This window comes from Caretta caretta, chromosome 15 (assembly GCF_965140235.1).
Source record: "Caretta caretta isolate rCarCar2 chromosome 15, rCarCar1.hap1, whole genome shotgun sequence".
NCBI lineage: Eukaryota > Metazoa > Chordata > Testudines > Cheloniidae > Caretta > Caretta caretta.
The window spans coordinates 33189502-33212264 of record NC_134220.1 but is presented as its reverse complement, the minus strand read 5'-3'; the positions used below and the strand labels follow the sequence as shown (position 1 = coordinate 33212264).

Below are 22763 nucleotides of genomic sequence, written 5' to 3'. Positions count from 1 at the left end.
AGAAGCCCTGCGGAAGAATCCAGCCCTTAGAGCAGACAGAGGGAGTAGAATGTATGTTCTCAGCAAGAAGCTGCTTCATTTTGAGAAAAAAGGTCACCCAAATTGAGCTTGAAAACCCTCACTGATACACTCAAGTTTTTTAATACAACATCAACACAAAACATCACAGCACTTTCTTCAAACCTTTGTTTGTCTTCCCTGCAGCTTCTGGAGAATACTTGCTGATACTTGGCAGATGGAAGATTTGACATGTTTCTGGTGGAACTGTATTGCAGTTGATATAATCTGAAGTGCATTTCTCTTCTGGAAATGCACTCTTCTTTACTCAACAAATCTTGTCCGTGTATATTCAGAATTAGATCTTTTTATGTTCCAGTAACAAAAATGTGTATTGCTTTTTATTCCTGGTGGTCTTGGAGAACCCCCTTCATCACCATTGTTGGTGGTGTGTGAAAAGGAAAAGGCCCTGCTTGGCTCTTGGAAGCCAGGTTCAATCTGCAGGGCTGTTAGAAAAAAAGAAATCTTTGTGTGTGTCATCAAATTTGGTGCCCCAGGATGCCATGTTTGTCACTTTTCAGAAGAGAACTCTACTGTAGACTCTTACGGTTATCTGAGGACCCTGCCTACGTGGTTTTGTACCTATCGTCAGAAATCAAAGCATGTGCTGTTATCTCTTTTCCCTCTGAGGGGTGGCAGTTAAGATTTCTGCTCAGCTTCAGTATCTTTTCTCTTCCTTTATTTGTTTTCCAGTTTATTGACTTTTAAAGACCAGACATTTATTTATCCTTTTTCTCATCACAGGAGGATTGAGTTCCCTCATCTTGGGGATTATTTTCCTTATTAACATCATCACAGTGGTCCTTGAGAGTCTGATAATGAAGCACTCTTCAGAATTATCATGAGCGAATGCACACATGAGAGGGCGCTGTGCCCTCAGTCATCTTTAAAGTGCCAATTTTAGTAGCAACTTTTAGCATGACATGGATTTGGATGTTTCTAGCAATTACTTGGTTTTCAAAGCACCAGTATCTACTGTATAGTTACCTTCCTCCCCGTTCTTAGCTGAGACTCTGAGACTGACTTTTGTTTGCTAGTTCTTAACTGAGCTGGCTCTGAGCCTTTTAGTCCTTAGTGGTGTCGCTGGGGTCTGTTGTTACAAATAGGTTTCAGAGGAACAGCCGTGTTAGTCTGTATTCGCAAAAAGAAAAGGAGTACTTGTGGCACCTTAGAGACTAACCAATTTATTTGAGCATGAGCTTTCGTGAGCTACAGCTCACAACATCTGATGAAGTGAGCTGTAGCTCACGAAAGCTCATGCTCAAATAAATTGGTTAGTCTCTAAGGTGCCACAAGTACTCCTTTTCTTGTTACAAATAGGATATGCCTTATGCATGCTATCTGATACTGTTGGGTTAGAACTATTTATTTCAAAATTTGTTTTGTTTTGCATTCTTATTCAGTCTGCTAAAATTATTTTGCTGCTGTGTTTCTGCAATCTGCTGTGGTTATAAGTAGAACTTTTGCTGTCTTTGGAGTCCTAATGCCCACTGATTGCAATGTATCACTGTTTCTTTCCTTCTGCTTTTACACCGCTTGCTGATTTTAGTAACTGAACCACAAAGAATCCTATTCCATATTCTCTTTTCTACCACTACTGTATAAGTTCGGTGACAGGTGTATTATATAATCCTAGCTGTAGGGAGAACATTCTCCTGGAATATTGTGTTCTGATCCTCTGTGGACCAGAAATGCAGTTAAGGGTAGTAGAAAAGCTGCAGAAGGAACACTGCTGCCATCATGAGGAATAATCTAAGGGCTTATCTATGTGATTGGGGATTTTTAAACACCTGTCAGGGGTGGTCTGGATAATACTTAGTCCTGCCTTGAGTGCAGGGGACTGGACTAGATGACCTCTTGAGGTCCCTTCCAGTTCTATGATTCTATGATACTTTAGTCTGCACTAGAGGTGTATAAATTTAGTGTGTGACACACTAGTGTGAACTAAGGATGCCTGTGTGGATTCTGCTGGCACTCACTGAAAGTTATCAAATATGTGTTAATGTAGGACTGTTTGAAAAGGGACTACATTAACACTCACTAGCAACTTATAGTGCTTGCCGGCATGGTCCACATTGGGCTAGTTTGTCTGACATGCTTGTGCAGACTAAAATGTACACTATTTTGGTGCAGACTAAAGCACCGTTTAGACCAACTCTTAGGCTATGTCTATCCTACAGCTTATGTTGGCATAACTTATGTCACTCAGTGGTGTGAATAAACCACCCCCCTGCATCTCATAAATTACACTGACATAGGCGCCGATGTGGACAGTGCTATGTCACCGGGAGGGCTTCTCCCGCTGACGTAGCTACTGCCTGTTGCAGAGGTGGTTTTATTATGCCGATGGGAGCGCTCTCTCCTGTCAGCATACAGTGTCTTCACCAGACATGCCACAGCACTGTATGTTTAGACAAGCCCTAAGACATTGCAAGGTTAGAGGACTGCAGTGAGATTTGCTGTATGGAGACCTTCTTACAGGTGTCTACAATGCAGTTAGGAGCGAGAGAGATTTCCAAGAGGTTGGGCTTGGAGTCCTGTGTAATAAATAAATAGGTAAGTGTGCTGGAACACTGAGCTCTTGCAGGCACATTTGTAATTTCTTGTTCAGGTGGACAGTTTAGTAACACATGAAGGTATCTCTGGACTCCTTGGGATTCTTATCTCCTTTTTGTGTTGTCAAATATTAAGAACCCACCCTATTTGTCAGTCTAGTCTCTAGGGTAATTGCTGAAATGGAAATGGTCTCTAAATAGAGTCAAATGATAGAGAATCATAGAATATCAGGGTTGGAGGGGACCTCAGGAGGTCATCTAGTCCGACCCCCTGCTCAAAGCAGGACCAATCCCCAACTAAACCATGCCAGCTAGGGCTTTGTCAAGCCTGACCTTAAAAACCTCAAAGGAAGGAGATTCCACCACCTCCCTAGGTAACCCATTCCAGTGCTTCATCAACTCAACCTGAGACTGAGAAACAAACTGTGTGTGTGTGTGGGGGGTACATTTACTGAAAAAGCGGTGGAAAATGATCGTGATTAGGAGTTTAATAGTGAAAGTTGTGTGTAATTTGTGCAGCCCATTGCACTGAATTAGTATTTCAAATTTTTTTAGCCATGGCCATGTCGTTTTCTCAGTTCTACACCATATCAGCCTCATGGAAGCCATGTGCCTGACTTAATTTTCTCATGTTGTTGGCCTTTCAGAGCTCTCCAATAGTTTATTTAAAGAACAGTATTCCTCCCCTTCCCCTCCCCCCCCCCCCGCCTCACTTCTCTATAATTATATAGGATCCACAGTGAAGATAATAAAGTAAAGCTTGGAAATGCAACACTTTACACAGATAATTACTGCATTAAATACAGAAATTGTTCTGAGCCAAAAAATGTGATCACACTTCAAATTAGCATTAAATGAATAGCAAAAATTTTGTGTCTAATATCATTACTAATTAAATCTGTTATTCTCTCCAAGTGGATGTTTACCTTCAGTTTCTAGACAGAGCTAATCTCCAGATGCTCAGCCTGTAACCAGAACTGTTACACAAAGTAATGGAGTGGATTCTTCATACTCTACTCCTGGGGGAATTCTGCACCAAAAAATTAAAAATTCTGTGCACAATATTTTTAAAATTCTGCATATTTTATTTGTCAAAATAACACAGTATAATCACTCCAGTTTCAATTATTTTGGTAATTTATTTTGAAATACTTGGCAGCAAGTATGTCTGTAACAATACAGACAACAAAAACGACATAGGAAATATTTTTTGACAAATAGATTCCTTTCTAAGCATATTAATACAGAACTTTGAGTAATAATTCATTTAAACTACAAAGCAGAAACGTATTTCCTGCACCCCTCAGAAGCCGTGCAAAAGTTTTGGGGAGTCAGGGTTAACAGAGGACCTGAGGGAGAGGGAAGTCATCTTTGGAGTGAAGTTGGAGAGCTGTTGGGTGTGGGTGGGAAAAGTATGGAAAAGGTTTATTTTTGGGGGGAGCGATTATTAGGGAGTTGGGGAGCATCCCCCATGCAGACCCTGGCTGTGACCCCTAGCATCTCCCATTCAGTAATTCACACTTGCCCCTGTCCCCATGTGGTTCTGCACCCCCACTTCCATTCAGCCCCGGCTCAATGCTGTCACTCCACCAGCTCCTGTGCCCCTGCCCCAGTCTGTCTCCCCCCACTAGTGCTTCTGAACCCCAGGCTCAGCAGCCCAGTGTGTGCCTTGCTCTGTCCACCCTGCCCATCCCAAGCCTCCACATCTGGCCCCAGGGGCAAGGGTGCTATGAAAAATGTAGCCTCTCCTCCTTCCTTTCTGCAGCTGGCTGCTCTGGTCCTGTCTGCCCTGTCTTTTGGTGTCACAGCAGCCCTTGGTGGGCAAAAGGTATAACTGTAGCACCTTTCTGGTAGATTTTATTTTTTGCAGAGAAAATATAATCTGTGGGGGGCATGAATTCTGTGCCTGCATAGTGGCGCAGAATTCCCCCAGGAGTAATGTTCATTAAAGTTTTTCAAGATTTGGCTTCAGCCAAAAAAACAGCAGACTTAAGCAAAGAGTCTTATGGTTTTGGCATCAAGTATTAGGAGCTAAATGTTTCACTCTTACTGAGGCTGCCTTCTGTGGTGCATGCCTTTTTACCAGATCATTCATATATCATGGCCTTTCCTATTCAATGCTCTCTCATTTGCTGTGATGGGCAAATTAGGTAGTCTGCTCTGTTCTGCAGTACAGATGGAAAGAATGTGCCAACACATCTGTTAGTGACTGTGTTTAAGTGAGATTAATCCCTAAATTATGAAACTCTTTGACCAATATGATGCGTTCTGCTCTACAGTGAAAAACAGAGATTCATGTTGCTTTTCTTTTCTGGATTTCAGCTAGTTCTGTACTTTTTTCTCTTTTACTTGTTTTACTTGCTCTGAGAAGTTACATAACTTAACCTCTCTAGAAATTAATGAAGGGTTATAATAAAATCCAAAACATGAAATGCAAGATTTGTAAGATATTTAGTGCAGTTATTTTTATAATCTCTCATGGCACTTCCGGAAGTTTAGCTATGGCACTCAAATTCTTATACTGCATGTTCATAGATTCCAATGCCTGAAGGGACCATTGTGATAATCTAATCTGACTTCTGCTGTAGTACAGGCCACACAACTTCCCCAAAATAATTCCTAGAGCAGGGGTCGGCAACCTTTCAGAAGTAGTGTGCCGAGTCTTCATTTATTCACTCTATTTTAAGGTTTCACGTGCCAGTAATACATTTTAACATTTTTAGGTCTCTTTCTATAAATCTATAATATATAACTAAACTATTGTTGTATGTAAAGTAAATAAGGTTTTTAAAATGTTTAAGAAGCTTCATTTAAAATTAAATTAAAATGCCAGGATCCAGGCAGTGTGAGTGCCACTGAAAATCCGCTCCCGTGCAGCCTCTGGCACGCATGCCATAGGTTGCCTAACCCTGTCCTAGAGTATATCTTTTAGAAAAACATCCACTCTTGCATTAAAAATAGTCAGTGATGGAGGGTGTACAAGGACACTTGGTAAATTATTCTAGTGGTTATTTACACTCACTGTCAAAATTTATGCCTTATATCCTGTCTGAATTTGTCTAGCTTCAGCTGCCAACCATTGGAGCATGCAACATCTTCCTCTGCTAGATTGAAGAGCCCATTGTTAAACATTTGTTCCCTAGGTAGGTACTCATAGATTGTAGTCAAATCACCCCTTAACCTTCTCTTTGTTAAACTGAATAGATTGATCTCCTTGAGTCTATCACTATAATGCTTGTTTTCTAATTCTTTAATAATTCTTGTGGCTCTTCTCTGAACCCTCTCCAATTTATCAGCATCCTTCTTGAATTGTGAGCACCAGAAATGGACAGAGTATTCCAGAAGCAATTGTGCCAGTGCCAAATATAGAGGTAAATTAACCTCTCTGCTGCTACTCTAGAATCCCCTGTTTATGCATCCAAGGATTGCCTTAGCCGTTTTGGCCACAGCCTCACACTGGGAGCTCATGTTCAGGTGATTATTCACAATGAACCCCAGATCTTTTTCAGAGTCACATCTTCTCAGGATGGAGTCCCGCATTACGTAAATATTATTCGTTCCTAAATGTATATGTTGCATTTAACCACATTAAAGTGCATATTGTTTGCTTGCGCTAGGCTTGCCAAGTGATCCATATCTCTCCTGATCAGTGACCTGTCCTCTTCATTATTTACTACTCCTCCAGTTTTTGTGTTATCTACAAATTTTCAATTATTTTTTTTCTTCCTGGACATTAATACAAATGTTACATAGCATAGGACCATGAACTGATTCCTGCGGGACCCCACTAGGAAAACACCCTTCATTGATGATTTTCTGTTTACATTTTGAGACCTATCATTTAATGTGTGCCATGCTAATTTAATATATTTATAGTTTTTTAACGAAAATGTCATGGGGCACCAAGTCAAATGCCTTATAGAAGTCTAAGTATGTTATATCAGCACTATTACCTTTATCAACCAGGCTTATATTTTTTGTCGGTTTGTGTGTGTAAAGTGAAATCAATGTTGATCAATACTTCCCATGAAAATCTAATCCTTCCAAGCCTAGAGTGTGTCAAAACATATAATCAAGGCTTCCTTTTTGATATTATTCCAGTATGTCAGAATTATCTCACCAATCACTGCATGTGATGGACTTCCTTAGTATTCTTTTGGGGCACCAGGAAGAGTCTTATTCTACGTGCCTAGTATGCCAATGGATTGAAATTGTTATCCGTTTTCTTCTAGTAGAACGAGTGGAGCATAGTCACATGTAGACAGACCTTTCCTCACTTCACCTCTCCTCATGCTGGAGAAGTTTCTTTGTTCAGATAATTGTTGAAACTCTGACAGCATTTCCCCCCCACATTGCTTATGGACTACTTTACAAATATACACAGAGCCCGAACTGCACCTGATGGGAACATAGAGGGTACATACTTTGATATGGCCTATGTGAGTGGAAGCTGCTTCCAGTTGTTAACCAGAAAGAAGCCATCTTGTAATACTGCAGAGAACCATATAGTAAGCAAATACACTACGTATATAACTATCCACCCTCCATTCAGAAAGATAAAGGATATTACATTTTTTGCCAGTGGTTACATTCTCTGTGTTAGGTTTCAGAGTAACAGCCATGTTAGTCTGTATTCGCAAAAAGAAAAGGAGTACTTGTGGCACCTTAGAGACGAACCAATTTATTTGAGCATAAGCTTTCGTGAGCTACAGCTCACTTCATCGGATGCATACTGTGGAAAATACAGATGATGTATTACCAGCAGGAGAGTGGGGTGGGGGAGAGAAAACCTTTTGTAGTGATAAACACCCATTTTTTCATGGTCTGTGTGTATAAAAACATCTTTTGTATTTTCCACAGTATGCATCCGATGAAGTGAGCTGTAGCTCACGAAAGCTTATGCTCAGATAAATTGGTTCGTCTCTAAGGTGCCACAAGTACTCCTTTTCTTTTTTCTCTGTGTTAGTCACTCTGGAGACACTGTTACAGGCTTATGGTTGAAGTTCAGGTTAATTGCGTACTGCTCTAATTCTTATATTACAATTTATTGCTTATCAGTTAAACAAAATAATTCAAGATCCAGCTTCCCTTCTCCTTTCCTTGTGAGGATGCTATATTTTGGGAGACTGTCTCTTGCAAGCAGTATATTTGATACATTCAGGACTTCTGATGTGATAGATCCTTTTCTGATTCAACCAGGCACATAATGAGGTGCAAATGAAATCCCCTTTTTGCCATTTTTACACTTGATCCAGAAAATCTGGCTCAAGTAAGATACCAAACAGAGAAGCACTTTCAGAGCTCACAAAAGGCATAGGCAGAATTTTTGAGGACTGCAGAGAGGGTGAGGGAGAATACTTAGTAGTTACAGCTAAATTTAGTAGTAGATAGTAGAGTCCTTTGTGGAAAAAATTTCTTATACCTGGAAACTGTAGTGTCAGTGCTTTATTAATTCCTAGCTAACTAATTTGGAGTAATTATTCTTCTGTATGATAGATGCATGCTAATAATAAGTTAGCAAACATGTAGTCTACCTTTTCAGTTCAGTCTAAAGGTTCAGGTCCTAACTCCTCGTTCTGCATGTGTCAGTAACAGTTGGAGAACAATGTAACTGTTGTTGGCTGTTGGAACCCAGTACAGACGGTGTGGTGTGTGCATGTGATGGGGGTCTTAAAAGCCTAGATAGCAGATGGATGACTTCTGGAATACCAGCATGCAGTTAAGTTTAGCATCTCTCAGTAAATTTAAAAGGGAGAACAAGAAATAGCTAATGATTCTTTGCTGCTGAAATCTTGTCTCATTACATACATATTTATTTATCTCTTGCTAACATGCCTTTCTTTATTTAGTGTCTCCTTAAAAGCAATTTATTCATTAGAAACCACTGGTCTCCTCCTTCAGTTCCTTTGATTCAGATGCTCACAGGATGATATTGGGTCAGAGGAGAGGGCCTGCTCTAGAGAGAATGCACACCTGCCCGCTGCAGCAAGCTGCTCTTATACTTGCAAAATGGTCCTTTCAGAGTATGTACAACGTATCCGACATAAGAACGGCCATACTGGATCATAACCATGGTCCATCTAGCCCAGTATCCTGTCTTCTGACAGTGCCGATGTCCGCTGCTTCAGAGGGAATGAACAGAACAGACAATCATCGAGTGATCCATCCCCTGTTGTCCATTCCCAATTTATGGCAAACAGGCTAGGGACATTCAGAGCACTGTGTTGCATCCCTGACCATCCTGGCTAATAGCCATTGATGACCCTCGTGTCCACACCCTTCATGGGCTAGGAGTCTGCACAATGAGGAAGAGCTTCAGTTTTGTTTTGCTTTGAGAGTTACAACACTCAAACATTGCCTGAAATTTGTAAAAATTGCCATATATAGCAAGTGCCTTTTTGTGAAGAACGGAGGCCATGATCTTTGTCCCCAGCTTTGTCCACCAAAATACAAGTTTGCCCAGGGTGCCATTTTACCTAAGGCCGTCCCTGCATAAGACCTACAAATGTTCTAAATTCTGTGCCATTGGTAAAATGGATATGGCATGCTTTCTCCTACTTGAAAGCAGGATTAACTTTTTGAATAATGGTGTCACTCTGCTGCTGCATGGTGTTCTGGGGAAATTCTGGCCCTGCAGGAGAAGTGATTTGGAAGGGAGAGTATGAGAAGATCATTATTTAAATAGAAGTTTGCATGTACTTTGATCCCAGATTGAAAGGGAATGGTGTTTTTTTGTTTTGTTTTTTCCAGTACAAGCCACATCCGAAAGGGGTTACTCAGATAGACTTGATATATAGGAAGTTCTGGTTTTGACATCATGCAGATGGAAGTAAAAACCTGTTTTAAACATAAGCCTCTTAATTTAAAACTGTATTTGGGAGACTTTATAGTAGAACTTACTCCCTAAGACAGAAAAGAAAATTGAAATTTGCTCTGAGAAATGAGGGTCTATGTATTTTTTCTGATGTGAGTGATAACAAAATAGAGAAGCAGCAGAAGCAGTCCTATCAATTCAAGGCGATGCTTTGAAAGTCTAAGAAAATGAGCATTTTAACCCCCTCTTTCACTTATTTGTGTGTTGTCTAGGGTAGATAAAAATCACTATCTAGAATAAAATGCTTTTTTTGTGCATTTTTAAGTGAATTTCAATTTCTGTCCAAATATAGCTTGCCAAAGTCATGAGTAAAAAAATTAATAATCTAATAAATAAGAAACACATCATTCAATATTTTCTAACATAATAAAAAAGGTAAAAATTAAGAATTTGAATAAATATGTAAGTTACATCATTGCTTAAATAAATATGTATAGATATAGCATATCCTCCTAGTTAGCACAAAGTACCAAATTCAATGTAAAAGCTATATTTAGTTACAAATCAACATGTTTTATCAACCATTGACAATCAACCTTGCTTTAGGAAAATAACGAAAGTACAAATGCAAAACAAGATTAAAACTGATGATTTAAATCAAGGTTTTTTGCTTGCTGATTTATATTAGTGATTTAAATCCGTTCACCTTGTGGTGTCTGTATGAAGCCTGGTACGTTATCAGGTGCTGGGAGAGTGGGGGCAAGGGATATAATAGAACTCATTTTTGAATGGCAGTTTGATTCAGTGAGGTTGAATTCTGGTCCAAGATGCGTTTCCAGAATGATCAGCTCTGTTTTCTGTTTGAATAGTCTATGGACAGCACCGTCACTGGTCCCAAATGTGGGGATGAACTGGGCAGTTTAACAATTGAGCTCAAGCAACAGACTTAGCCATTTGCTAGAATCAAAGGGCAAATTTACAGTTCTCCAGTCACCTAGACTGGTTTGACTACTGCAACAAGCTGTATCTGTAGTCATCAGTGAGTACCATATAGAAAGTCAGATGGTATGTTGTGTGGGAGCCTGTTTTCTAACCCATATGAGGTATTGAGGACAGCTCACCTCAGTGCTCCAATAACTAAATTTGATCTTGGTCTAATACTAGATTCAAATTTAGTGATCTTGACTTATATGTTCAATATATTGGGCCTTGAATATCTGAGAAATTACTTCTCTCTGTGTCTGTGATCTGCCACATCATTTGCTATATTCAGGGTGAAACTCATAAGTTTAGGAGTTGGGGCCTTCCCATGATTCTGGAGTGTCCATCCATGAGATGGTAGAACAACCCCAGATCTCACCACTTATAGAATAAAATACTAGGCCCATCTGTTTATATTTGCTTTCCCACACAAAAACTGCTTTGAAAAAAGGAAGAAGATGGGGTGTGGGGGGGTGGAGTAGAGAACAAAAATGCAAAACTAAGTTACCCTGTTCACTTCTGGACAGACCACAAAAGTAAGAGAAGATTAGTTTTTCAGACTGAGTTTTCAAGACTGCTTAAATGTCATCTGAATATTAAAAGCCTCCTTTTGCTCTGTAATAGAAAAATAATTTGCATTATCCAGCTGCTATCTCAATTATATTTTAAATAATATAAAGTATTATGTTAAACATCTATTTAACTGTCTCGTTGATGCTAAATGATGTCATTTGGGTCCCTTACTGTAGAGCATTGTCCAGACTGTGTCTAAGGATTTATTGGAGCAACTAGATTGATGGATGGATGCTAATCCTGCCCCCTGGTTTCCCTGTGCAGAAAGGTATGAGACTTGGGAGCAAAGGGACAGTATGGACTATTGTGATAGACAGCTGAATGACCCATATTGGTGGAGATCTTCTCATTTTCAATCTCTAGAGGTCAAAGTCTCCTACGTATTTATTTATTTTTCTCCAGAAGCCAGGTGTTGGATCCAGAAGTTGTACAGTTGAGGAGTAGAGGGTCCTCGTGCTGGCAAGGTGATTGCTGTAATGGTTCTGATTTTCCAGAATAACACCAAGAGCATGAGTTACGGTCCCATTATATAAATGTGAATTATGTAGATTGCCTAAAGTGTAGGCAGATCTGTGTGTGCACATGTGTTGGGAGGGTGAATTTGCACCAACCCAGGCCTGAAGCACTAACTGAAAAGCTGGAGGCCAGCACTAATAAAACTTGAGCTGCAGTGGAATCATTCACAACATCTTGATTGCTTCTCTAGTTTATGATGTGAACTAATTACCTTAATTAAAAGGCACATTTTAAGCTCTCATTAGAAAAGTACATTATTTGCACGCAGTACTGTTTTATGAGTCTTTCGAGCATCCCTGAGCTGCTCTATCGGGTCTCTCTGTATTGGGAGTGCAAGCTGCTGCTGCCTGATCATGAAAAGAACTGTCCCTTGTGTTCTCTAGGGCCAAGGGCACATCAGGGATAATAATAGTAGCTGAGGGGCCTTGGGGTCCCTGGAGTATTTTTTCTGTTGAGATGTTGCTTTCAAGATTGTTTTTAGAAACACAAATGTGTAAAACCAGATTCTATAATCTGAACTCACTTTACAGACTCTGTGTGGGCCCCCAGTTATTGCCACGTGTCTTGTAAAATTGGTTCACTTCACTTGTGATCTATTGAGCTGTGCACCTGGGTTCTGGAGGGTGGGATTGAGTCTGTCTTCTATATTGGCTCCATGCTCTATACTTGCTGAACAGTCCATGTGAGTGACCATTACAAATGAGATACTGGGATGTTCTAATGGCTCGGTGTGACCATCCCATTTGGAATTCTGATCTGAATGCTGCCATGTTTTGTGAATGTAATATAAAATTTGATAGTGTTAGTAATGTTATGGTTACTGCTTATCATATCTGAAGTGATTCAGTTAAATGAACTGTGCAAAATGCATTTTGTTTGGGTTTTTTTTACAATGTACAAATCCAGTCAGTTAAAGAACAGAGAAAATAAGGAGGTTGGAGTGTGAAGATCTTATCTTATTTCTGGGATTGACACAGCAATGAGATGTCAACCCTCAATTTAATTTTACTCATTAAAACAAACACACTATTGCTTCCCCCTCAACCCCCTTTATCAGTTGGCTGTGCCTGATGATCAGACACGACACTTCCTAGTTCTTCTTCGAGGTGAGTGCTCCACTGTAGATGTTGGTGTGCCCCTGCGCCGTTGGTCAGAGATTTTTACAGCAGTACCTGTATTGGCTGCCCATGCACGGAGCCTACCTCACATACCAGTCTTGTCTTAATAGTGCGCATGTGCGGCCGAACTCCTCAGTTCCTTCTCTACCATCCCTGGCCGGAATCGGACCTACAGCAGACTTATTAAAACTTTTTCTCTTACCCATTCTACATCCTTTTTTCCCTTACTTTAGCACTCTAGTTACTAGATAAGTTCATCCCTTTAAAAAAAAAATAAATAAAAATTAGTTCCTGCTTGTTCCTCCAGCCGATGCTAATATGCCTGGCTACCCAGGTTTAAGCGGTGGACTACGGCAGGGGTGCCATCCCTATGTCAGATGGTCACTCCCAGTGTATAAAATGCCTAGGGGAATCCCTCATTCCTCAAAAATGTGCCCATTGTTCCAAATTAAAATCCAGAGCATGTAAAGATAGAGAACTCCGCCTGAAAATGATTCTTGGGCAGAAGTCACTCGGACCTGCTTCTGACCCAGGTATGGGCTGCTCAGTGAACCGCAGCCCTCCCGCCTCCAAAAAGGACAAAAAAAGAAAATGCCTGCCTCCCTCATCCAGAAGGGAAACATTGCAAGCAAAAAGGTTGCTGAGCAGGTCTATTTCTTCTATGCAGACCTTTTCTCAGCTCGGCACTTTTGATGTGCCGGTTCCCCTGGCATCGCGCTAATCCCACCTCTGGCTGCGGTGACCGCACAGGCTCCTGGTGCCGAGGCTTCAGGCTTCAAGTTGCCTGCCTCTCTCATAGCACCGTCTGGCACAGCAATGGACATGGTGCCAGCACAGAGGACCTTGCTGGAACAGACCCGGGCTACGCTTACCTTCCCGGCACCACTGATCTCAGCGCATGCATTGAGCACTGTGGTGCAGAGAAAGTTGGTGCTGAATGACCCTCCAGCACCACAGGCACTCCTAACAGAGAGTTTATCTCACACAGGCTCTCTGGCACCGCAGTTCATTCATTCACTGTACCTACAGGTGTCATCTAAGCTACAGTTACCTCTATTTGACACCTATTTTTCTCCAGACATTTGCATGCAGTCCGGATACTTGTCTCCAGCTGTATCTCACTTCTCTAGTGATGAGGAAGCCATAGTGCAGGGAGACTTTTCACCATACCAGTTCTCCCAGTCACAGAGCCAAATCAGCACTGGTCACAGAAAATGTAGGCCTTCGTTCATCAAAGACCTCCCGCCCTGGTATACAAACCCATAGATGGCACCACCGATGCCTTTCCCCGGTCCGTGGCAATACGGGGTCCATGAGTACCATATAAGTGGTTCCACTATGATTGCCAAGATGCCAAAAATAGGAGTAATGCCACCTCACCACCACCAGTGCATATGGCTACGAACGAGACACAACAACAAGCTGTTACTCCACACGTCGATGAACACGCTACATATGCTTCCCCAACCCTTGTGGAACCCATATCCACACAGGATGAGGCTTTACTGCCTCCCCACCAACACTGTTGGATGATTTCTTAAAATTTCAAGAAAACCTCTTCAAAAGAGTCGTTAATGAGTTGAGGATTAATCTGGAGGAAGTTTTCTGAAAACCAGCATGAGTTGACTAACATCCTGCAACCTTCCTCCACGTCCAAGATTGCCTTACCTATAAATTCAGCCATTATGGATCCTGCCAAAACCATATGGCAGACACCAGCTACTAGCAGACCTACCTGTAAGCGAGCTAACTGGAAATATTTTATTCCTTCCAAAGGGTCTGAGTTCCTTTTTACTCATCCAGCGCCAAACTCATTGGTAGTAGAGGTAGCTAACCAAAAGAACAAACACCAGTTCCCAGGTCTACCCCAACTGATGAAGACAGTAAAAGGCTGGACCTGCTTGGTTGTAAAGTATATGCTTTGTCCACATTACAATTCTGGATATCTAATTATGTGGCCGTTCTGGCAAAATATGACCACAGAAATTATGAGAAACTCATGGACTTTATTGATGACATTCCAGAGGGGGGGAAAAACAACAACAACAAAAAAAACCCCATCCATTTAAAGCCATTTTTCTCCGATGGAAAAATCATCTCCCGAATCGCACTACAAGCTGCGCTTGATGTTGCTAACACAGTTACGAGGTCCACTGCTACAGCAGTCGTGATGCGTCGAGCTTCATGGCTTTAATCGTCGTCTTTTCCTTGCGAGGTTCAGAATGCCATAGATTTTCACCATCAAAAGGGAGATCTTCTATTTGCCAGTAACACCAACGATGTGCTTCACTCCATAAAGGACTCAAGAATGACATTATAGTCTCTCCGTATCCAAACCCCTGCAAATAAGAAGAGACAGTATAGATACCAACCTTATCAACTTCCATGCTACCCAACGTATACTCAACAAAGTCATAGACCATATGAACAGCAACGTCTGTGACCAAGATATCAATGTCGCCACACCAGTTCATTGGCTCCATGTCAACCCCCTCCCACTAATAAGCAAATTTGAAGATGTGACCGATGGTATAGAAAACATCATCCCTACTTCAATGCACATTTTCCCCCGCCCCATCCCTTTTCAGGGACCTCTCTCACAAACAACTGGTCCACCAAGAGGTGCATCACCTCCTCCAATTAGGAGCAGTACAACCAGCGCCTGACCAACACAGAGGAAAAGGGTTCTACTCCCATTACTTTTTAACACAAAAGAAAACTGGGGGATGGCAACCCATTCTCGACCTCAGATGCCTCAATAAATTCGTTAAATAAAATGAAAAAAAACAATTGGTGACTCTTGCAACCATAATTCCAGCACTGGAGCAGGGAGATTGGATTTTCAGCCCTCGACCTGTAGGATGCTTATGTTCCTGTGACCATACATCTTTCCCACAGATGTTTTATTTGCTTCGTTCTGGGCTCACTAGACTACCAATACAGGGTCCTACCTTTCGGCCTCTCAACTGTGCCTCATGTCTTTTCCAAACTCCTTGCAGTCATCTCAGAAGGCAGAGAATCATAATTTTTACTTACCTCGACAACTGCCTTTTCAAAGCCAGGACCCTCCAAGAAGTCATTCAGTCCACACAACGGACAGTCCAATGTTTCCATGCTCTTGGGCTGCGAATGAACAAAGAAAATCTACAGCTCACATCTGATGAAGTGAGCTGTAGCTCACAAAAGCTCATGCTCAAATAAATTGGTTAGTTTCTAAGGTGCCACAAGTACTCCTTTTCTTTTTAAAGAAAATCTTCACTCACTCCCACCCAACAACTGGAGTTCATAGCAGCAGATTTCGACTCACGCAAAAGAATAGCATCTCTCCCACTCCACCTTTTTAACGCTATCAACCGTTTCATTCCCAAGCTGTGCAACAGTCCACAAGTGGCTGCACGAGCTTGCCTAGAACTCCGAGGCCACGTGGCCTCTTGCAGTTTTGTAGTCAGGAATGCTCACTTCTTCATGAGGTGTTTCCAAAGCTGGATTCCACTGTCTACAGACCGAATGTCCATGGTCTGAACAAATTTTTATACATACCTCCAAGAGTCTAGGACTCTCTCCACTGGTGGACATTGCCTCACAATCTTTGCTCTGAGTCCCCTTTCTACAGGACGTCCCATTGGTTGTCTTAATTACAGACACATCTCTTACGGTATAGGGAGTACACATGCCCCAATACACTACGCAGGGTCTTTTTTCTCCTGCTGAGACGTCCCTTCACATCAACGTCTAGAACTCTGAGCAATATGCAATGCCTGCCTCCAATTTCTCCTTTCATACAAAACCAATATGTCAGGATAATGACTGACAACATTGCTTACATCTTCTATGTAAACAGGCAGGGGCGTGATCCCACTCCCTTTATACAGAAGCAATGAAACTATGGAATTGGTGTCTCAGACACAATGTCTGAATATCAGCTGCATACTTAACTGGCTTTCTCAATACCACCATGATGACTTCAGCAGAAGATTTCCCATAGACCACGAATGGGAACTGAACAAGGATACAGTACTAGACATATTCCACACATGGGGATACCCAACCACAGACCTTTTTGCAACTGCAGCCAACAAGAAATGCCCAAGATTTTGTTCCAGAGCGGGACTAGGCAAACACTCCTCGAGGGATGCATTCATGTTCCCATGGAACACCGACCTAATGTATGCATTTCCTCGATACCACTCATACACAAATTATTGATAAAAATATGAACACACCAAGCCAGGGTCATAATGATAGTCCCACATGACCCAGACAGGCATGATAACCTTTCCTTACCAAGATGTCACTTTCTGCACCCATCCCACTACCCTCCGCCTGAATCTCTTGTCCCAACAAGAGGGTCTACTACTGCACCCCAGTTTAATCATGTTACACCTCAAGGTTTGGCTCCTTCATGGTTCTCTCATGCCAAGCCAGCTTGTTTGGAGCAGGTTCAAAATGTACTCCTTTATAGCACAACAAATTCTACATGCACCACCTGCCTTTATAACTGGACAAGATTTACACACTGATGGGCTGTCACAAACACCACTCGTTTTTTCTGTGCCTCTCCCGCTAATCCTCGACTATCTATTAGAGATTAAATTATCTGGACTCTCCCTGAGTCCCATCAAACTCTACTTGGCCACAATTAGGATGTTCTATGATGCCATCGATGATAGGACTATCTTTGCTTATCCCATTACTAAGTGATTTCTTAAGGGACCCCAAACCCTATACCCACACATCAAACAGCCTAATCCATCTTGGGACCTCCCGTTAGTCTTAACATGCCTAACCCAAAACGATTTGAACCATTAGCCACATGTTCCCTCCTACATCTGTCTATGAAAACTGTGTTTCTGGTAGCGATTGCCTGTGTGAGACGCACAGGAGAAATTGCAGCACTCATGGCAGATCTGCCATGCACCATATTTTTAAGAACAAAGTCACCCTACGGTTACTCCCCAAAATTCCCCAAAGGTGCACTCCTCTTTCCATGTCAATGAGCCTATCCATCTCCCTACCTTTTCCAAAACCACATGCGAATTCCTTTGAATCTGCGATGTACACTTTGGACGTGCGCAGAGCTTTGTCCTTCTACTTCGACAGGACTAAAACCTTTAGGTGTTCTGACAAGCTATTCGTCCCCATTGCAGAACGCTCTAAGGGCTCATTTATCTCTAACCACTGACTTTCCAACTGGATCTCGAGTTGCATTTGTCTTTGTTATCAACTACAGAACGTGACTCCTCCTACCTCTATCAGGACTCTCTCCACCAGATCCATGACAGCCTCAGTGGCCTTTCTACATAACATCCCCCTTTAAGGACGTTTCCAGAGCTGCCATTTGGGCTTTTGAAAATACGTTTGCAAAACATTATGCTCTTACACAGGGACCCATCACCAATATGCGTGTGGGCAGAGCTGTTTAGATCTAGAAGGAATGCAGTAGATAGAAACTGCTTTTCAGTCACCTACAGTGGAGCATCCACAGGGACACCTCTTGAAGGAAAAGAGGAGGTTACTCACCTGTGCAGTAACTGACTTTCTTTGAGATGAGTGTCCCTGTGCGTGCTCCACTCTCCACCCTCCTCCCCTCTACTTTGAAGCTGGGCGGCCTCCGTTGTACAGAAGGAACTGAGGAGTTCGGCCGTGCATGCGCACTATTAAGACAAGACTGGTATGTGAGGCAGGCTTCGCGCATGTGCAGCCGATACGGGTACTGCTATAAAAATCTCCGACCAACGGCGCAGGGGTGCACCGACCCCTACAGCGGAGCACCCACAGGGACACTCATCTCAAAGAACGTCAGTTATTGCACAGGTGAGTACCCGCCTCTTTTAAGGTCTTGGCATGTTGGCTAATATTTGTCATGTTTGTAGTGTCTCATGCACAAGAAATTGTTATGAATCCATTGAAACTTTCCAATGACTTCATTGTACCATTAAGTATAAGGTATAATATAGAAATACAATCTTTTGTGCTCCTTCCTTTCTCTTTGATTCTTTACTTAAAACTATTTTTTTTTAAGTGAGATAAGTTACAGGAGCAAAATATCACACCCAACATAAATTCCTGGTTGTGCCAGTAGAAAGGGAATTGATGAGCAATAGACAATAATAGGGTTCAAAGGAACAGGTATAGGGATCACTGCCTGTTCGTGGCGTTGCTGTTCTGAGTACCATTCTAGTGCAGTTCTTTTGAGGGAGAGGAATTTTTAAGGGTGATGTGTATTGTAGAAGGAACACCACGGTACTGCTAACATGCTCCTCCCTATTCTGCTTTTTCATCTTTGGTGTATCTGGCTTAGGACTCCTTTACTGAGGAATGCATTTCGCATGTTTGCATGAAGAAACCATGAAAACAGTTCCTACTAAGTATCCATAGTCTCACCAAATAATCTGTTGTTACCAAGTTCTGGGTTGTAGGAATCCCTCCCTGTAGTTGAGGAATTAAAATTTAATCTCTATTTTTATGAATAGGCCATAATTGCTTCAGTATAAAAGATTAGTATTGAATTTCCAGGCATGTTGTACATGACTGTGAACATCTTGGATGCTATGTCGGATCTTTGCTTTCACATTGTGTAAAATCAGTGATTTGAAGATTGAAATCAAAGGCTTGAAAAGAGCCATCCGTTATCACCAAATACAGGACAGTTTAATTCAGCTTCAGTTAAGTATAGATTTCAGAAGCTGTGATTTTTCTCAGAAGCAGCCAGTCAGAGATTCTTTTTCTTGGGAATATTTAAGAAAAATATGCTGTTCTTTTCCCAAACCTCATGACTATTAGAGCAAGAGGTGATCTAATATATAGAAACCCACGCATGCGCTTGTGGAGACAGACCTTTGTCCCTAGGGAACAAACCCTTTTCAATTAAAGGAGGAAGATTTCAGTGCAAAGCTGGTGTAAAAGTTTCTCTTATTCTAAGTGTTTCTGGTAGATTTTGGAGATTCAGTCCCTATTTTCTCATTCTGGGGTGCTAGCTAATGTAGAACAGATCCATCTTAAGTGTGTCCGTTTGAGAAGCCTGCGCTCACCAACCATAACTGATGCCCTGTTGTACTCTGTGGTGCCTTCAGCTGTGCCGTATGTTAAGAAAGCCTGCCTGTTATAACACTCAGTGTGGTCAGCTGTTAGTCGGCATTAATGTTTCAGCTACCATCTATGACAGAGTCATCATGTTGGCGCAACTTGCTTCTTCACCTTTGATCACACTTGTTAACACTAATGTATCAGAAGCAGAATGCTTGGATACAAAATTAACAGGCACATGCAACTGGCCAAAACACGAACGTTATATTACAGATGGAGATGAGATTGGGAAACTGAATGAAGTCAGATGGTTCAAATTATTGTCACGCTGTCTGCAGTGGCTCACGACAGTGGGTGCCAACCTCATGGCAGACTGTCAGGAAGCAGGGCAGAGACCCCCAAACTGGTATGTAATATAATTAAGGCTGCGAGTTTGCCATGGAAGTCACAGATTCCATGATTTTCTGTGACTTTTGCTGCAGCCAGTGCGCCTGGCTCAGGGGCAGCTCAGGCAGCCCCTGCGTCAGGCGCACTGGCCGCTTCTGGGGAAGTCTCCCCCCACCCCTGCAGAAGAGTTTGGGTTTGGGAGGGGGCAGGGGATTGGAGCACAGGGAGGGGTGAGGCGGGCTCTGGGTGGTGCTTACCTGTGTGTGGGGGGGAGGGGGGGATTCCTTATCTATAATTACTATATATTTCTCCAACTCAGTGAGAGGTGAGAACTCCTAAAGCACTATAACAGTCTTACCATGGAGTCACAGACAGTGCCTTTGGGTATTCCAGTCTATCTTGCCACCTAGGCAAGCTGGACATAGTAATAGTTGGTTGTTACTCACCAAAGATCACAACATATTCAGGTTGCTGCCAGTCCCAAGAGACCAGTCACTCACCCCAGGTCAATTCAGACCTTTGATCTCACACCAAAGACAATGCACATAGCCAATCCAATGGTAAACTATCTAAGGATTTATTGACTAAGAAAATAAATGAGAGAGTAGTTACAAGGTTAAAGCAAAAAGAAAAGGAGTACTTGTGGCACCTTAGAGACTAACCAATTTATTTGAGCATGAGCTTTCGTGAGCTACAGCTCACTTCATCAGATGTTTACCGTGGAAACTGCAGCAGTTTCCACGGTAAACATCTGATGAAGTGAGCTGTAGCTCACGAAAGCTCATGCTCAAATAAATTGGTTAGTCTCTAAGGTGCCACAAGTACTCCTTTTCTTTTTGCGAATACAGACTAACACGGCTGTTCCTCTGAAACCTGTCATTATGCAAGGTTAAAGCAGGCAAGCATATATACACAAATTAGTTCGTTTATAGTTCGAAAAGGTGACAGAGTTGTAGTAATCTATCAGCTCTGGATATCTTTTAGGGCTAAGCCAGGTTGACCCTGGGGATCTGTTTTTTTTCCATAGCTCTGGCCGTGTGAGAGTCCAAATAGTAAACGAGATGAAAAATTTTCTTGTCAGGTATTATTATTTCTTTATTCCAGAATTCGAGCTGGTGGGATGAGCCCTCTTGCATGTAGCCTCTTCATGGATATAAAGGGGCAATTAACAGAGTCTTTGTTTTGTGATGTTTCTAATGGCCCATTTAGTTCGGATTGGCCTTCTTAATGGCCAGGAGACCATCCCTCCTGACTGGTTCACGGTTTCAGAGCAAACATTTTTTATAGTTAGAAAGCAATAACTTAAATATTATAGGTTTGAGCTGTAGCTCACGAAAGCTTATGCTCAAATAAATTGGTTAGTTTCTAAGGTGCCACAAGTACTCCTTTTCTTTTTTATATATATTATAGCGTCTGATAAAGGTATAAGTGAGATTAATGCATGCAGCACCTTACAAGCATTTCATAAAGTCTGAACACTAATCACATTATTATAAGTCCAATACCCATTTTAACCATACTAACACACAGGTGAAACAGGCTGATTTCCAGCAATGAATTTGTCAGTGCTCAGTAGAGGCTTAAAGCCTTGGCAAGAGCTGGCACCTGGTCAGCTAGTGTCACAGTTATGTACACAAACTGTGCGTGACTGTGTTTGTGAAGGCAACTCCCTTAGCGGTATGAGATAAAGGAAATGCTAAAGTCGTGACTATTAAAACCCATGAAACAAATTAATTTGCTTTTATATAAAGGCCTGGCCACAAGGGTAAACCATAGGATGTCTCTGTGTAACAAGCCACCCTGAATAATGTAGGGGAATATAAAAAATGAGCCTAGTACAATTAGATCAGCTTTCTCCACCTAGCGCTGTGGCTGAGTTGTTTCATCCTCTATTTCCCCCAAACCCTTGTCCAGTGATGGATTTGTTGTAAGCTTCTGTTGTAATTGCTGCAGTGATGGTGCTTTGAGCACATCCTGAGCCTGCTCCACTGCCTGGTCACGCAGATTAAGAACTTTTGCGCAATGTGTTTCCTCCTGTTAGCTTCAATAGGCTAATATGAGATCCAAACATATTTTCAAAGTGTTGCACCAGGTCTTTTTCTATGGCAGATGTGTTCATCTGTTGGGAAACGGAGCCTGTACTTGCTTGTTAAATATTGCCCACCGACTCTGAGCATGTTCTTCTCAATCAGTATCATAAAATATCACGGTTAGAAGGGACCTCAGGAGGTCATCTAGTCCAACCCCCTGCTCAAAGCAGGACCAATCCCCAACTGAATCATCCCAGCCAGGGCTTTGTCAAGCCTGACCTTAAAAACCTCTAAGGAAGGAGATTCCACCACCACCCTAGGTAACCCATTCCAGTGTTTCACCACTCTCCTAATGAAAAAGTTTTTCCTAATATCCAATCTAAACCTCCCCCACTGCAACTTGAGACCATTACTCCTTGTTCTGTAATCTGGTACCACTGAGAACAGTGTAGATCCATCCTCTTTGGAACCCCCTATTCAGGTACTTGAAAGTAGCTATCAAATCCCCCCTCAGTCTTCTCTTCTGCGACTAAACAATCCCAGTTCCCTCAGCCTCTCCTCATAAATCATGTGCTCCAGCCCTCTAATCATTTTTGTTGCCCTCCGCTGGACTCTTTCCAATTTTTCCACGTCCTTCTTGCGGTGTGGGGTCCAAAACTGGACACATACTCCAGATGAGGCCTCACCAATGCCAAATAGAGGGGAA

The 22763-nt window shown here is 42.0% G+C and overlaps 1 protein-coding gene across 4 annotated transcripts in view; it reads left to right on the top strand.

Moving 5' to 3' along the window:
* The window catches only part of TTC28 (tetratricopeptide repeat domain 28), a 516699-nt gene that overhangs the window by 71350 nt on the left and 422586 nt on the right, over positions 1-22763 (top strand). Inside the window, exon 2 of one of the 4 annotated variants that reach the window (XM_075120129.1) lies at positions 11157-11248. The exons of the other annotated variants lie outside the window; for them this stretch is intronic. The gene's annotated coding sequence lies outside the window, so the exon portion shown is untranslated. The remainder of the gene's footprint in view (positions 1-11156; positions 11249-22763) is intronic. 4 annotated transcript variants of the gene reach the window in all.